This window comes from Aythya fuligula, chromosome 1, assembly GCF_009819795.1.
Source record: "Aythya fuligula isolate bAytFul2 chromosome 1, bAytFul2.pri, whole genome shotgun sequence".
In the NCBI taxonomy this organism is placed as follows: Eukaryota; Metazoa; Chordata; class Aves; order Anseriformes; family Anatidae; genus Aythya; species Aythya fuligula.
Window position 1 is genome coordinate 162,688,178 of NC_045559.1, and position 14,210 is coordinate 162,702,387.

Here is a 14,210-nt window from a genome sequence, read left to right on the forward strand (position 1 = left end):
GCTATCTTGGGATTTGTACTGGTTAAGCACTGCCCTTCCATAGTTTTCATCAGCACTTCAAGGAAAAGAAAGACAGTGGTTAGTTAAAATTTGAATTATATATTAAAAAAAAAAAAAAAAAAAGTAGTTTTGTTTGTTTTTGTTTGTTTGTTCATTTTTGGCAAAAGATTCATGTCTTCAACAAGATTTTACAGTCATTTACCAGTAGCCACACCAACTACACATCTCCAGGTTAGATTACTACAGATTACTACAGACATTTTGGAATGTTTGAATCGTATCTTCCTATGTGCTGTTCATGGACCAAATAATGAGGGCCTGGTCTCAAGACAAAGTTTCTACTAAGTCCCAGTAAATTTCAAATGATTCCAACTTCACTAAGCTCCTTAAAGGAATTTGTCAATATTTATAATCTTCACACCTGTAAAAATGAGTCAGACAGTATTCCTGCAACCGAAATACATGAAATGTGTATTTTGTATGTAGGGAAAAAGATTGAGATACTCATTGCATCTCATTAAATGATCATTGCACAAAAATCCTGATTAAAAAAAAGTCAGTGAAAGTCCAACAGACTAATAGTTCCGAAAGGCAATCAATATTTCATCAAGTAATAGTTATTTGATGAAAATTATGTAATTTTAGGTAATATAATTCATGACAAAGTTGACAATCCCAGAAAATGTACATAGCACACAAAACCAAAGACAGAAGAAATGTACTTCAGATCTTTCCTACCTTTCCTCTTCAGGTCTCTTCTTTATCCAGCTGTTATCTTGCAAAAGGGTCCGTCGCTTGTTAACATCATGAACAACTTGTCTGCTTTTAATTGCAACAGAAGGGCTCTTATTATCTATAAATGCAGAGAAAAGTGTCTTGAAAATGAAAGTAAGGGAAAGCTTTGGAAAGTTAAAGTACTGTTAGAAGAGCTGACATCTGTAGAAGTTCAGGACAGATTGAATCTTCAGCTATCAGATACAGACACAATACTTTTTTTAACATCAGAAAAGAAAAAGCATGAACATGTTTGAAGATCCTGTTTAGTACAGACTCTTCTTGAAAAGTTTGCAGATTAATGCCTACAACCTTAAAGGTTGTAGAAGACCAGTTAGAAGACCAGAAGACCAGACTTACAGAAGACCAGTTTACCAAACTGAATTCAGTTTTGTCCCTAATATGAGACAACTTGTTATATTTTTTTACTATAAACAAGTTTTATAGATCTGATAAAGGAATTATAAAGTATACAGGCAACTGTAATTCCAGGAAAGCTAACCTTATGAATCTTATTTCTCAGGGGGTTGTCTGTGGTTGGATTTTCAGATGTGTGACAAGATACAAATTTCAAATGAACGCTAATCTTGAGATGATCACATGGTCCTCCACCCACACTCAACCCATGTGTGGATTTTCAGGTTCCTCAAAGGGGTCAGACTCCCTCTGAAGCTTTTATCTCAGTGGCTGAATGGAGTGGCTGAAAGAGAGTGAAAGCTCTCTTTTCTAAACAGCTATCTATTTTTACTTAACTTTTTATAAATGCAATACCTTTATGTTTTCAAAGGTTATCAGGACAGACAGACAATCAGACATCTTTCTTACTTATGCTAACAACCTAAAATCTTTGCCCAACAGTGCTAATATCTAGTATATTGAGTGACTAATAATATGATGTTCACTTGATCTATATGAATATGTATTCTTCACTATGTTAGAAATCTGATGTTTATTTCCTTTGGTTTCTCTTTATAAGGAGTTTGACTCAGGAGCAAGGAAAAATATTCAAAGACTATTGTCCATCATTCCCGTTTGTTCTTCTTCTCACTAAATTTCATATCATATTATTTCAAAGAGGATTCTCTTTGAAATGGAATATTTTTTGCTACCATTACGACATTTCCCTTTAAAATGGAAGACTGTAAGTTGAGTCCTAATAGAAACTCCATTTTTGAATTGTAATATGTGCCCAAACTTTCCCAAATAAAAGTTGAAAAATTAAATACACAAAACCTTCTGTATCCAGTTAATCAACAAACTGACTTATTAAGAATACTGAGTTTATTGTGTTTTTTTTGTTTGTTTGTTTGTTTTAAGAGATTTCAATGATTTTCTCCTAAGTCCTAAATCCTTGAGCATCCATGCAAAAGAATGTCTACACCACCTGATTTCAGCACGTTATTATCTGGTGGTCAGTAGGGACGTTAGATTGTAAAGGCTGTGTATAGAAAGATCACACTTCACAGTCCATATTGTGTCATTTGTCAGAGCTGTGTTTGGCATTCTGCTGTGATTTATAAGAAAGTATAGTTCTTGCATTTGATCCAAGAATTTCAGCTGCAGTGATAACATGAAAAATGACAAATAGCTACAGTGAGGGGAACACAAAATCATAACAAAGCACCAAAACATTTACTTTAAGTAACAGAGGCCAAGAGTGATATTTCAAATACATTTCCTTCATGAAAGAAAAACACTGCAATACTATGATAAAATTCAATCTAAAAATCTATAGCTGACTGCAAACCAAACCGTGCTTGCTCTTAACTGTTGCAATTCACTACAGATATGACCAGATTAATAAATAAAAGAAGACCAGTGAAGGAGTTCATGGACTGGATTCTTCATCATTTGTATTTGCTTAGTTGCAAGCATGCACTCTGGCTTTTTGTTGGACTAGCTCTCTCCAAGACTAAGCTGCTAGAAAAGAGACATACATTTAAGAAGCATGGATGGAATAGCATGTATGTGTGTTGCTGTCACAACAGGGCTGTTGGCTCTCATCCCAAGGTTTGCTTTTCTTTCTTTGACCAGCACAGATTCGGTCCTTTGAGATTATTACAAAACGAATAGGCACATCAAAGATGGGATTTATAAGAACATGCTGACTATCACAGTAGGTTAAGAACAGTCATCCATCCTCATTGCATGATTTCCATATCAGCTTGTTCACTTCCACTTTAGATAGTTTTCCCTTAAAAATATTTATTGAAACCTGACCTAAAGACTTCAAGATGGAAGGAAGGAAGGAAGGAAGGAAGGAAGGAAGGAAGGAAGGAAGGAAGGAAGGAAGGAAGGAAACATACAGCATAGCCTTGCCTGCATAGCTCCAACGGTTCATTAAAATATCTATTAAAAATCTATTTCACTTCATGCAAATGCAAGAGAGGATGAAGATCAGTTTAAATAATGTCATTGTCTCACAATCACTGCATGGAGATCATTGTAAGAGGCAAACAAGACTATATGAAGTTCACTTGATTGAAATATTTATTGTTTTGAATATACTATTAGTAATGACTGGAATGTACTAGGCACTTCGATGAATCTGCATATAAAACAAAACAAAACAAAAACACACACACACACACAAAAAGAACCTGAATGAAGATAAAATAGCAAAAACTGTAGCTTCCTATTCTCATAAATACAAAGATATTTTTAATTTGGTGCAATTATTTGCATTGGAAAAAAAAATAAAGAAAAATATGAGTTCAAATATATGCATTCAGAGATAAAACTTCTCTTCAGCACAGATAGCTAATGGCAACTGAAGGGTGGAAATAACTCCAGCATTCCTTTCATATTAATAGTTTTTAGCCAGAGATTATTTCAACAGTCTGCAATACATTTAAATCTGTGCTGTGCTTTCAGCCATAACCTCCTCTGAATCTTGAAAAAAATGACAGGAACATAACATAAACACACTGATATGTTGAAGAAATACTCAGTATATACCCAGCTATTAAAATTAGCCTGTTATATACAATATTTTTATTTTCCAATGCCATTTTAGAACAATTCCTATCACCCACCCAAAAATCACTTGGAATTCATAGAAAACACGACTTTTTTAATTACTTAGCACAAACAAGGCTTCAGGAGGTCTCCTATAAAGGCAGCAGTCAAAGGATACATATTGACCTTTCTTTTCAAGAAACATCACAAGTAATTTGCTAAGGCTTAAGGCCCAGGATTTGCTGAACAGTACTCATTTCTGGTCTAATCAATTACCTCCCAAGTTTCAATTACAAATTAAATATAGATCCAATACAACAGTTTGGGTCACATATGTGCAGGTAACTTATTCCCTTCTTATTTTGGCAGCAGTTTGAGAGACTTGAACAATGGTGTTTCTACTTATCATTCAATTTTTTTCTTTCTATTTTTTTCCATTTACTGCTTCTTCACTGTTTTAACCTTAATCTTTTCAGCAGAGCTTGAAACGGGAGCAGAGGAATTACCTCTCAAACCTCAGATGAATTCAGCCACAAGTACTGAACATTAGAAATAAACTGCTGATTACCAGCATGCTCAAGGGGGACAGGTGGTAGAGCCTATTTCAGGGTGCCAGCCCCCAAAACCAGTTTCCAGAGTCCATTTCCAATTTTGCTGCTTCTGAAGAGCTCTCCTCAGAGGGCAGAGAGCTCATCCCCTCCCTGCCCTCTGCTGCTCTGCAGCAGGGCTGCCTCACCCTGAGCACAGCCTCCAGCGAATGGAAACGTCAGCACAAGTTCTTGAAAGTTGTAAATAGATAAACCCACAGATAATAAAGCTGTTTGCAGTCAATCTGTCAGGCAGGTTGCACAGTGCTCATGCCTGTGGTCAAGCTGCTTCCAGTCCTGGCTAGCACTGAAAGCATGGCCACAACCATCTTGATGCACTGTGGCCTCTTATGTCTCACCAAAACCAGGCCCTCAACACACCTCAAAACATCTAAGTCTTTAGAAATACTATGTCCTATCTGACAAAGATTAAACAGATTTTCTCCCTCCTTCCTTACATTGTAATTCTCCTCAAATTCTCCTTATTTCCCAAGTCAGAGGGTAACAGATATTGCCTGCCCATTACCCTCCCAGCTGCCATGCTGCCCTGCATTTTCCACAAGGCACCCACAAGGAACCCGCACATTGAACCACACTGCCTGGCTTGCTAACCAGCATGGTGGTTTGGCCTGAATCTCTGCCAGCAGAAGCTTACACACAACACTGCTGGCTTTGCAGCTGACGTGGGTCTGCCTGTGAATCCCATAACTAGCATGTCCCCTGCCAAAGAGTGGTGGTGTGCCCTGGAAAGGTAGCTGCGCAATGGGTATGGCCGTGCTTGCAAACAGGAAGGCAGGGAGGCTGTGCTTCAAGCTCTTAAGGGCCCAGAGAGAAAATGGAGGAGACTCAGTATTACCGCTTTGATTAGGAGATTGTTTTCGTAAGCTGAAAGCTGACATTTTGTTCAGTGGGGAGTCCTTCTGTGGGTATCTAAAAGAGAATGACAAAAAAAAAAAAAAAAAGACGTCTGTGAGATTTGGAATCAGCTCAAAAGCCAGCATGAATTCATTTGCCACTTTGATCACCTCCTTGTACAAGCTTAGTAAGATAGAATGACTTAGATTTAGCTGCAACCTCTTTGAAATGAAGCTCAGACATGGCGTTCACTTTTCCATCCCTCATTATGACAACATATTATCGTGCCCTGCATCTGTGCCTATCTCTCTCTTCTCCTTGTCTGGAGCTTTTTTCCTGAGTATACGTGGGGTGATGAGAGCCTTCAGAGGAAAAGATACAGTAATGAAGACTCATATGAGATGATGAGCTGAATGGGAAGATCTTATCAGCCAGTGGCTCAGAGCAGTGCCTGGAGCACACATGGGCTCACCCAGCTCCGCTGACTGGTCTCACAGCTTCAGTGGCCTGCAGCTAGTACAAGGCTCTGGGGACGGAGGAGGAGGTGTTTCTTCTCCCTTGCAGCAGTTCTCAAGTCACTGACTTCTTTCCATGTCCCAAATGAGGTTAAAAAACAAGCTTCTAAATATGAGGATTTGAAAATACATATATATATGGGAGTTGAGTCACTCAAAAGATTTCATGTTGTACTTTGAAACTCTGAATTTCCATTATCAGTTTTATACAGAAAACATCAAGTAGAACATAATGATATTTTAAAGATGAAAAAAATTTGCCTTCAGAAATAAAAAATAAAAAATCAACAATTCTAACATTAACTTAAGCATGTGGACAAAACTGATCCTCTTTAGGGGTTAGTTAGAAATTCTGCAAATTAATTATTTATTATTTTTTTTTGGAAAGCAGCTTTTCCCAAGAAACCAACATTAAGCTGAAATGCTCCCAACCAGCTCCACTGGTTATACTGCTAAGATTTAGAGATGACAACAAAACTATTTTTGTGACAGGGATGATCATTAAAAATCACAAACATTCCGTGTTCTCTGGGTGTATTTACAGATGTAAACAGTGGATTGATAGACCAGAGCCTGTGGCCGTTTCTTTACTGATACAAGGTGAAGATGTTGAATTTTGGCAAAAGCTTAGCAAAGGCATTAAAGCAATGCTTAAAACAAAGCATGGAAACGAAATACTACAGTGGATGCCACAATGAATTGTGCGTAGAACAGATTTTTTTTGGTATATTTTTACTGCCAGATGATTGCTAAAAGAGCTTATGCTAACCAACCAACCAAACAAAATACCTGGATATAAACAGATCTTTTTATAAAGTAAAGATATAAATACAAACATAATATTGGAGTACAAAAGTCCACATATTTCTTACCCAGCTCTGAAATTCCAGATGTTTATAGGAGTTTAATATTTTGACATGTTGATTGAAAAGCTCTGACCCACACTCCTCTCTTTAAACATTAGTTGTCAGTACCAAACATATGTTGGCACACTGCATGTAGAAACCATGTGACTGCTGGGTCTGGTTCCCACCCAATAAAAATATGCTCAGGGCTATCATGAGCCTTATTTATTTTGCAATAGGTTACAAAATACCTTTCAAAATTACTGATACAAGGTTTTAAACAGATATGCACTGAATTTCCTAGAAACTATTAAGGTAGTTATCAAGGTTATCGAGCAATCAGTTTTAGATAATGACTAGTCTTGTTATATATTTTCCTGAACTGTCAAAATTGTGTAATAAATAAGATAGTAGAAAAGGTTCTGATTTATTTATGTTTTCAGCTTAGCACCAGCTGGACATCTGATACTGCCATTTATTTTAGTCCTTGGATAATAGGAAGCTTGACATTTCAGTATATTTCACAAGAAATGAGTGCTGCATTTTCTTGACTTTTTTACCTGGAGAAAAAATACAGTAGTAGAAGGAACTTCGATATATTTTCTAGTAAAGATTTTTAAAGATATTTCCTAGAGGAAATGTATCATAACACATTGAAAACAGAGCCTTCCTTTGTCAAAATTAGACCAAATGTGGTCATTTTAAGGCTTGGAATTTCTTGTAAAAAATCACACTTTGCACTTTAAACATTTCATATTAAAAATGGCAGGAAATTGCTTTGTAATCTTCATGGTATACTATCTACTTTTTTTTCCATAGATTCATGACAAGATATGAAATTTTTCACAAAACTGACAAAGAAAGTGTCAGTCATATATCTTTGTTATGAAACAAACAAGAAACTCTCAGACATTAGTTCAGAAATACAAATTATCTTTGAAGTAAACGATCCATACATTTTGAAACTCATGCTTAAAATCTACAAGAATAAATAAATAAATAAAATAAACATACGTTAATGGCGCTGGGACACTGAAAAACAACTGAAAAATAAGTTTGCTACTCCCACTTGTGTCCATGCATGATAAAAGTCAGCAGACAACTAAGAACAGTCCATAACAAGAGTACTTTCATTCTCCATCATTTAATTGAAACTCTATGTTGTCTCTTGTCTTATTTTCATTTTTTAATGTTGTTAGGGCAAAACAATATTTCTGTTGCACATGTATATAGCACCCAAAATAAATTACTACCTAGTCTTCAAGCTCCAAAGCCGTACACATAAATAAAAATAAGCTCACTGCTTTGTACAGTCAGTACTGAAAATGTGTCAGGCGTTCAGACATTTCAGACCCAGGCACTTTAGTCTTACAGAATACTGTCATGTTGTCCTCAAGCTTTACTTCTTGCTTTGGTACTTTCAAGTTGTATATCAAAGATTAATCCATTAAAATTTAAAATGCAAATTAAAAAAACACCTACTTTAGTCTCTAGCACAGATAATCAAGAATCATCAGAGTAAGATTTACATTTCAAGATCTTAAAAATGAAAAGAATCTTGAATAAAGAGGCAGGATACAACTCAAAGCATTTTTTTTCTTGGTCTTCACCGTTGTGTGAAACATCTGTCTATGTGAAGGTGTGCGCATCTGTGTATGTGAAAATAGGAATGGACAGAAGATTGTGAGAATCATGTTATTTTAAAAAGTTCAACTTATAAAGACCTGGAACCATCACATTATTCACGCAAGTCAGTTCACTGTTTTTGTTTGTATGTTTGTTTGTTTGTTTGTTTAAAGCTTTTTACTCCATAAATTAAGTTCTGAGAAAGAGAAGTTGTAGTCCTCTATACCAAAGTAGCAAATTACGTTCAGACATTCTTAATAAGAGCTCAGCCACTGGAGAAAAACAACTCAGCTGGAATGCAAAACAAAAACAAACAGGAATGCATCTCCAGTGCAATTTGAATTTTAAAACAGCGTCAGGAAACTAAAAGAGAATGAAAACTGCCCCAGCCAGTCCAATGAGCTGTTCCCAAAAAGTTTTAAGGCATACCAATCCTAGATTCAGAATCCTCCATGTTTCTGTGGAAATCCAAATATAATCCCAAAGAAACCCAGGAGGAAAAAAAACAAAAACTTCAAGCATGACTTCAGAGAAAGTCAAATGCCTCTCCAAGATAGTAGCAAGTTATTCAGAAAGCAGCAGGAGTCTTCAATTCTATTTTTATCACAAATAGCCACATTCATGTATCTGCATCTCCTTTTCACATCCTGATCAGCAGAAGACCTCAGGCTGCCATAAATCTTCAAAGCTAGACCATCTAGTTTTTGGCTAGTCTGAACACACCTATTCTTCCAATACAGAGCTCTCTTGCCTTCCGTGTTTTATTCTGGGCTGTAGCTTTCTACATAATTAAGTTTCACATATATGCATTGCTGCATTTTGGAAAGAAAAAAAACACACACACACACAAACAAGAATAATAGAAGCATTTCTGGTAAGAATCATTTTTTCCACATTAGACTGAACTAGTTATAGACAAAAAAAAAAAAAAAAATATTTGTTCTTTAGCTTTTAGCTGTGACAGTTATTAAGATCTTATTTATAAATATTTAGATTACGTGTATTTTGCTTTTAATAAACAATATTTCTTTCCTCAGCTTAAAGTTACTGCATATCATTACACTGTACAAGTAATTCACCATAGGAAATCTAAAAATGTAGATGTGAGGTACACCCTCTTCTCTGAAAAGTCAATAAATTTGTTTTTCTACAGCAGTTTTTCATATAAGGTGTTGCCAAACATCAATGTCTAAAATATTAAACTTCCTACTCATGAACTGGACAATACAGAAGATTATAGAAGAAGCGTTCTAAAACAAACAAACAAACAAACAAACAGTATTAGAATTTTCCTGTCTTCTGCCTTCTTATGCTATATTGTTAAAACAATCTAGATTGTAGAGAAGCCTCTGAGTTTAGCATTTCCACATAAAATGCCATATGGAACAAACAGGTTTCTTACACATGGCTCTTCAGAGCCACAGTTTGCTGATTACATGTACTGTGTCCTTAAAGTTCCAACTTTTCAAAAACATCAAACAAATATCTGCCATTTGAATATGAACAGATACTTTGTTCTTTATCCCAAATTCAAAACTTTTCACTAAAATGTCATCTTGAAGCCCAATTTTCTCTAAAGTAAGTTGAAAATTTGGTGTCTTGTGAGTAATCAGAATTCAAAATTTTAGAATTATTCAATTAGAAATCTAACAGATGGTTAAGACATTAATGTACCACATCCTTTGTGCTTTAACTGATTTTCATTCTTTCACTGCAACCTAGGAGAAATTTTGGCCAGAATAACTTCACTGATGATTGAATAAAATGGAAGTTTACTTTGGTTTACCTTCTTGGTTTTTTTTGTTTGTTTGTTTTTTGTTATTTTTTCCATTAGAACTGTTTAAGTTAATGCTGTCATACATAACTTATTTTCCATTTATATGAGATGAATGTCAAGGATATGACATTTTAAAGAAAACAACATTTGATCCTACTTAACCACAGATGCCTAAAACACCACAACATTTCTGTGCCCTCAGTTAACATATTCTATGTCAGGTCAGCAAACTTTGTTATTTTGTCCATCATTTCTCTTGAACATAGTAAGACAAAGATGAGCAGCAACTGATTGAAATCTCTTTGTCTTGAATAATGATAGGGATCTCCAAGACTTAGAAATAAGGTACTGGGAAGACACATCATTACAATTCTAAATAGATAACCATACATGTGAGATGCAATCTTGCTTGTTTGGAAATCAACACCAATTTTGCTGTTCTCTGTATCCATCATTTCTCCCCCCAAATGAAGATCTATCATAATCCTATCAGAACATCGTGTCTATGCTATCACCCTACCTATACTTAAATAATAATTTGTTTTTCTAAACATGGGTTCACTTCCTTATTGCACATAAAGGCTGTTTTTCAACAATCATAGCTAGAGCCAGCCAAATCTCTATCATCCTTCACGTTGATAACTTTGCTGTTTCAGTCAAGCATATGATCCTTTAAATAGCCTTAAAAGTCCACTCTATCAGATGCAGATCTGTACATATGCTACACTTTCCTCCCTCCGGAATTGTCACCAGCATCCACTGCCGGAGTTCAAGACATGCAAAAATCAGGACATGCAATAGAAAGAACAATGCTGCTGCTAACAGCACAGTACCAAGTACATAGTCTGAGCTTAAAAACAAACACTTGAATATAATTTATATTCTTCAAAATTGTAAGCCACTTGTATCTCTTTATTCAGAAATCCATTCATCTTTTTGTCCTTTTGCTGAAATCCATATGTAAAAATAACTAGATTTATTTCATAGACATTAAAGAACAACAAAAACACATTCCTGGAATGATTCTTTTTTCGAGTTTCATGTCAGAGAAATAGCAATGTAATGCATTTTTAAACTTCTGGAAATAATATATTGCATTTAAATGAATATTTTACTATATGTTTTATGTCAGAGAATTGATAATGATAACAACCCTCGTAAAGAACAGGAATAATATGTGCATATACATAAAAGATAAATCAGGCAAGGCTAGGACAGGCAAGGTTGGGCTAGAGAACACGTGAATGTAAAACAGAAATCATTCATCTATTTGTAGCAGAAAGAACTCTCAAAACTGGTTTTTCAGGACGTGGGCGGAGGAGATTCTGTTTTGAAAGAAATTAAGCTTTGGAACTGTCCCTAATGTATGCTGAAAATGAGCTGCTAAGTCATAACTCAAATTTGTATGTGCTTTGTAGTTAGGACTATATGATCAGTTTTAAATGTGGCTTTTTTTTTTTTTTTCTTTTTTTTTTAACGGAATGTAGAAGGGGAGTAATAATTTCATATTATATCATATATATTTTTTTATTAACCTACTTCCTTTCACTTTGCTACATTTTTAATGAAGAACCCTGCCTGTTTATGCATGAGTTCAGTTCAATGTGTGGATAAGTCATAATATCAAAATAGAAAAGATACTTCTACTATGCCTTTTGCAAAACTGGAAATGATTTCTGAATATTTAACTAGCAGTGTATTCTTAAAAAGCAAACTATTGCTACTTTTCCTCTTTAAAATCATATAACTAAGGCAAATTCAAGTAAATGAGATTTTAATAATTTTTAATTTAATTTTAGATAAAAATTCTGAAGAAAGAATAAAGAAACAATAAACCAAGCCAAAGAGCAAAAATGACATTAGAAAAGCAATTCATGAAAAGTGGTCTGAACAGTGAGTTTGTCATGAGAGAAATAACACTAAAATGCAATACAATTAGTAATAAAATGTAAGTAAGCAATTAATTAAGATTGTATGGGTAAGAGACGACTTCAGGAAGGTCTAGGAAATTTGAAGACCTAAACTACAACGCTTTAAGGGCTGGGTTTTCATAGCACAGTCTTGGCACTTCTTTAAAATCATAACCCTTGAAGTGTGATCCTAAGTTAGATACTCAGAAATCACAGAACATGTGAAAATGTAGGACTTTTGATACATGATAAAGCAGATATGATAAGCAGAAACATAAACGCCTTACCTAGATATGGCAGAAGTTTGTGTCCTAGTGTTGTTCAGTGTGGTAAATCAACCTGGAGATACCTGCAAGTGAGGTATAGTCAAAGCAGACGGAGAGTTGAACTCTTGTTCTCCATCCAGCTGTCTCAAAAGCCAAGAGACTTCTCCTTCAGAGGCTGAGTCACTTAAGGAGGAGGTAGGAGGTGTGGAAAAGGGTGGCACCTTGTAGAAATACCAAATCAATTAAAAGTACTGGTAAGTTGTTATACTTCTGTGCTTGCTGTACTTTTCAAGTGCAATAGGGCTGGGCTTCACAAAATGAAATACTTGCGTACACTTTGAAACAGAAAAACAAGCAATTACTATCTGAAACAATATACTGCTCTCATATGGATTTTCCACAGAAATATATGTTGCAGAGTTAGAGGGCTGCGTCTCATGTAGAGTGTTTCAGGTATTTACACAGGCAAACATAAAGAAAAAGTGCATTTCAACGCAGGAAAAATCTGCTGAAGTGTTGTGTGAACACTGGAATCTGATACACATTAGGTATTTGCTTTGTTTGAATATGTGGGCAGAGGCAAAACATCTGTGGGGGAAAATCCCTCCTACATGAGATCTTGTTCCAAGTCTTATCTGTGCATAGTTACTTTCTCCTTCAGCACAGCCAGTAGTAAAAAGAAAAAAAGAGACTGCCTTTGCTTTTTATTTTGTTTGTTAATTCCTTATAATAACTGCAGTTTGTTTCTCTGTAGGCTAAAACTGACTTACTATTAATAAAGACAGTAGCAGTAAACAATCACTTCATTATAGAATCACAGAATGGTTTGGGTTGGAAGGGACCCTAAAGATCATCTAATTCCAGCCCCAAGATTCAAGAATTTCTTCCTTATATCTGATCTAAACCTACCCTCTTTCAGGTTAAAGCCATTCCCCCTTGTATTATCACTACACTCCCCAATAGAGTCCCTTCCCAGCTTTCCTGTAGGCTCCCTTTAGGTCCTGGAAGGCCATCTTAAGGTCTCCTCAAAGCCTTCTCTTCTCCAGGCTGAACAACCCCAATTCCCTCAACCTGTCTTTAAAAGATAGGTGCTCCAGCTCTGAGCATCCTCGTGGCCCTCCTCTGGACTCTTTCCATGACAGAAATGTTGTGTAAGACCCTATGTTTCTGTTTGAGACACATGGTCAGTTTTTAAGGTATCTTATATAAGCCCATGCTTATTGTATATTCAGGGAGCTTTCATATTGAAATACGTGAGACGTTATACAAGATGCTGTGTCGCCTAGTCCTATTGTCTTTTGTGAAACTTAAGACCTTTCAGTACTAAAAACGCAAACTGACAAAAGCAACTTAGTAAATGTGTCTTTAGCCATGTTCCTAGTCCTTATTTTTGCTGATGGTTGTGTCTTCAGAGGCTTGGTAGTTAGCATGCAGTTACTGTCTAAACATTGGTTACATCTGAAGAAATGCAGCTGATGAAGCCACAGACCAGAAAACACTAAGTATAAACTACCAACTACCACAAGTTTCACAATTAATGAATGCAAGCATACCTTTCTGAACTTTGTACATCTCAGCCTCCAGGTTTCTGAAAGTGAAAATATTTACAACAATCATAGTGTGTTCAAGTATGCTATACTATATCTTTAAATTTTTACAATCAAGATGAAAATGTTTTGAATGCATCTCTGTTCATACATATTGCAGTTTTACATTTCTAACATGCATGCCTCCCAAATGAAACAGAAGTCCTTCTTCATAAGCAATGCACAGTGGGAATTAAGTTAAAAAGAAATTCTAATACTGTTTTAAGTTGAAATGGAAAAAATAGCTTTGATTTGTAACAACAACACCTGAGCGTCAGAATATGTTTTTCTTTTGAAGGGTTTTTCTTTCAGAGTCCAGGTGCTGGATGACATTACTTTGTTGGCATTTTCAATTCAACCAAAAATGTTCTGCTCACAAATCAGAGATAAACAACCTGCCTCACAGCATGGCTTTCTTTGGCCAAAATGTTGAGAAACGCAAAAAGGAATGCAACCAATAGTCTATAGAAATTAAATAGATACTTTCCTGTATTTATAACCTTTGAACTCA

The 14,210-nt window shown here is 35.5% G+C and overlaps 1 long non-coding RNA gene across 1 annotated transcript; it reads right to left on the minus strand.

Annotated features, from left to right (window-relative positions):
* Positions 1-790: 790 nt before the first annotated feature.
* Positions 791-13,707, minus strand: LOC116502398. The gene is made up of 4 exons (XR_004254558.1): positions 13,667-13,707; positions 12,135-12,334; positions 5,176-5,249; positions 791-853 (listed from the first exon to the last, which is right to left on the minus strand). It is a non-coding gene; the product is annotated as an uncharacterized LOC116502398 (long non-coding RNA).
* Between the last annotated feature and the right edge of the window lie 503 nt (positions 13,708-14,210).